This window comes from Egretta garzetta, unplaced genomic scaffold (assembly GCF_000687185.1).
Source record: "Egretta garzetta isolate BGI_Z169 unplaced genomic scaffold, ASM68718v1 scaffold85, whole genome shotgun sequence".
Lineage (NCBI taxonomy): Eukaryota > Metazoa > Chordata > Aves > Pelecaniformes > Ardeidae > Egretta > Egretta garzetta.
The window spans coordinates 3998593-4003061 of NW_009259718.1; positions in this window are offsets into that span (position 1 = coordinate 3998593).

Here is a 4469-nt window from a genome sequence, read left to right on the forward strand (position 1 = left end):
ATGTCCTACAGCAATATGAGGCCGTGTAATTTTGTGTCATTGAGTCCTGCCATTTTAGTCTCCTGGGATTATCTTGTTGAGAACTTGACTGATGTTGCAGATGAGGTGGAGTGGTCACAATGTGAGACCTAACATGACAGGCTGTCACATGGCAAGACAAAGAGTTGAAAAGGGCAGCTAACAGGCACCTCAAGTTTTTCAGAATTAGTGAAGGATGGTGCCCCTAGAGGCTGTGAAGGGCTGAGGACATCTATACTGATTACTTCACAGAAATAACCAGATGCCCAGGAAAGCCAAAATCCCAAATCAGTCATGAAGCAAGTTGTCAGTCAGATAAGAAAACTTAGATCTGTCTTCAGGATGTCATCCTTCCTTACTACCTTCACCTTCTTTCATGTCTTAACTACAGGAGTTCAAGTTAATATTTTCCAGGGCCTGTAGCTTAATTTTCAGTTTGTCTGTCTTTTTCATTTTCACTTCCTCTTTTCAGTTTAAATCTTTTCATCATCTCTTTCATTATTTCCCCAGTTAATTTGTCCTTTCTCTAGTTCTAAACCAGTTTTATTTCAGTAACTTCATTTTTTTCTGACGAAGTAAAGCTTGCATGTTTATGATGGTATTAACTAATATATGCAACCATTTTCTTAGCAGAGACGCAAGACAATGCCTTTGGCTGGGTTAGAGTATGAGTAAGTGCAATGAGGTGAAAGAAACACTCCACCTTCAACAAACCATGAGGAGAAGTCAACTGCCAGGCTGCCTACCCTTTTTTACAAAACTCTGTTTTGGTTGGTTTGTGGTTCAGCATCTTTTCCAGAGTGAGTTCCTAGCCAGTGTTTATCAAGCCAAGCAACAGAAACTCAGTGATAGCAGGATTGATGCTTTTTCTCACCAAGGCAAATTGAGGACAGTCATCAGCTGGTACCACCTCATCCAGTTTCAGTTCCTGGTTCCCAGAAAGCTCTGCACATTAAAGGAATAAGGAAACACTGCTTCTCCTAAAGGCTATGCACAACTGTGTCAGTGGCTTGCCCCTGTGGGAGGCAGCATTTCTGGACTCCTGTTGACTGCAGAATGGGGATTCAATACCTGTTAAAAAGTCTCTTTCAAGATGCTGCCATTTCCAGCCCCTGGCCCAGCTACATCCTGACCATAATCAGCCTTACTGGAGTCACAAATGCGCTTTCTCAAATGCTATTAACAATTATTTTCACATCGCCACTGTTGCATTTTCATTACAGTGAATCTTACATTTCATTAATCACCAAATACATTCAAACAATCTACCTTAAAACTGTTTCAATTTCTCTGATTAGCAAAGCCACTATCATGTTTCTGAATAACGAACTAGCTTCTGCTTGTGAACGTACCTGCAGCAGAACATCAATGAAGCTGCTAAAGCCAAAATCTTTGCTTTCTACAACAGTATAATACCGCCAGAGGATCAATACCTGCATGCTTTTGCATGCAAAGATCTGCAATCTTTCTTATCCTCTTTATTCTCTTTTACCACTGGCTAGGTACTTCATGTTGCTTGAACACTGTTTTCGGCCTGCTGAAATCTTCTGTGCCTCTCTGCCATGTCAGAGCTGCAGGGCTGTCTGGGCTGAGCGCGCCACTTCCTTGGCTGTTGCTGGGATTCGCCGTCCCTCTCCTCCAGGCTTCCTGGTCTCAGCTGTTTCCATTTTTGTCCATATTGCTGCAGATTACACTGAGCTTCCAAGTAATGCTTCCTGGGAAGCTTTTTTGTTTCTCTTGCCTTTTTGGAGGAGGCTGATATTCCACAGGTGTGGATAGGCAAGCCCAGCGCTGGTCCTTTTTCTGAAGACTGAGGGGAACATTCTCTGAAGTATGTTGCAATTGCTGATAGAAAATGATATGATGTAATTCATTAACTGGATTCCAAGAAACTCTTTATACAAATTCGGGCTAAGGCAGGCCAGTCCCAAAGCCTTGGAGGCATGTACTGAAAAAAAATCACACAGGGTGCGGGGGAGGAGAGCAGGGCTGAACTCTGCAGCAAGGAGGAATGAACATCTCTCTAACATGCTGCAGACTCAAGACATGCAAACACCGATGCTAACGTGCAGCTTTCATTAATCTATTATGAATTTGGCTGCTAGCTGATGCAATGAAAGTGCTGGGAACCTGAAAGGTGTGGGCTAGAGGAGGAAGTACGGAGTCACTTTGACATGCATATTCTCATCCTCTCCTGCCCTTTGTTTGTCTGGTTGCTGTGTGTTCTGGCACTGGGATGCATACCTCACTCCAGCTAACGCGCCCCTGCTCAGTGAGCCATGTTTTGGAGGTAACGTGTAGGCGTGTGTTGAAATGTTGCAGGGAGGGGTAGGTTGCATGTTAATAAATGACAGCTTATCTACTCTCACACAAACTGAAACAATAATTTGCCTTACTTACTTCAGTGTAAGGCTGTGCACTATGGTAAAAAAAAAATTAGTGCGTATTACTGCTGACTGTGTGGTATTGGTTACTGGGTATGTGCTGACTCACCTAGGTTCACCTCCAGTCCAGCAGCAGAAAAGGACCATCTGAAGATGAGAGAGTTGGAACAGACTTGTCAAAGTAGTTCCTTGTAATTATTTTTGCATTGTTACTGAGGTAGCAGATTTTTTCCTGCGGTTTGGGTTAGAGAAAAGAATAAATATAAATTAAAGGAAGAAATGGTACCTAAACCCCTGAATTTTATTTTATAACACAAAGAGAAACGATACATGACTTAATCAGTTGCTGTTCTGAAATTCTCACTGAATTTGCTAGAGGGAGCAATCTTACTCTGGAAAGCATTTGACTAAAACAGTCTCTGCACTAAATATTTTCTTCCCCCTATAGTCCACCCAATTTGCTAGATGAAATTATAAAATAACCAGTTCCTTGATTTTGCTCCTGTTACAGCAGCAGAGACAACATGCCACAAAGAGAAGCTTCAGGGTTGTTGTTTTATTCATTACTATACAACAGCACCTAGAAATTCCAGCCAGATTCAGAATTCAGTTTTGTAAATGCTTTAAGGGCATTCTGTGCCTTGAATTGTTTGCAGTATCTTAAACAAAAAAAAAAAGTGTAGGGGAAAAAAGTTGAAATAAAAAGAAAAGTTTTAAAAGTTGAAAGTTAAAGAAGTGAATTGAGAGACTAAAGAGGAGAGACCGCACTCTCATAGCTTTAATTCCAAGAGTTATGACAGGCTTAAAAAAGAGCAAAAACACTTATATATGACTTTGACATTTAAGTTCTGCCTAATTTCAAAGTTGTGGTGCTACAGAACCCCAGGTACTAGCTTTGGAGAAGCCAAACCCCCACAGGTATTTCAGTTTGTGACAGCAAAGCTCCTCAGGTACATGCACAATTCTTCTGTCCATACTGCACATCTCACGAAGGCTAAACAGAATCATAGACTCAATGAAAGATCTAGATGGGAGAGGACCCCTGGAGGTCTCTAGTCCAACACCCTGCTCCCAGCACAGCTAGCTCCAGAGCTAGATCAGGCTCCTCATGGCCTTGATCAGGCAATATGTAAACATCTCCAAGGAGGAAGACTTCCCAGCCTCTCAGTACACTTGTTCCAGTGCTGCACCACCCTTGTGAGAAGAAGCTTTTCTTGGGAGGAATGGAACTGCCTGTCATTCATGCAGTGAGGGCAGAGGCAGCAGAAAAGAGGGAAGACCTCTATGTCATATTGTATATAAGGAATTGGTTCCTGCAGAAGAGATGAGACGATGATTATGAAATGCTCAAAGAAAACATTGGCTCTAGGGACACTCACAGCAGAGGGACCCCAGACTGGGCAAGAAACAGAATCTCAGCCCAGACTGAACTGCGCACATCATCGAAAGGGAGAAGTCTCTACTTCCATATCTTCTGACCCAGAGACGGTATGTTGTCACTGAAGTGACCAGCTCCAAACAAAAGGAAGGGAAACTCCTGTTTCTTCCCCACTCTTTAGCTTTGTTGTGTTTAGCAGAATCCTCTTAAAGTCTCAGTAGTTGGAGTAAGGAGAGCCCCAGCTGGTCCCCAGTGATTGAGTCCACAGTCTTGAGATCATGTATTGACCCATTACTCCTGTTTTCAGTGAAGACCTTCTACTTGCATACAGTGTCAGGAAAGCCATATAGCCAGACCATTTAGAATAATTGTCGCGGAGGTCCTGGAGCAGCAAAAGGTGGATGTAGGAGTTAGCCATGTCTTTATAACTGCTGGGAAATGTGTTGTCTAGCAGTAGACCTTCTCGAGTTACCTGCTTTTTCAGGATCACTGCTCCCTCTACATTCTCTAAAGAGCTCATTTTTGGTCTTCACTGACTGTCCTTTTTTTTTGTCTTGGAGCTTACAGTAAAGTTTCTTCCTAACTTAGCTCTGAAGCACAGAGATCTAATTCCTAGTTTTGCACCTGAGGTAATATAATTGTGAATGTTTTCATTATTCACCTGAGTCCCCAGATGGTTTGAATCCTGC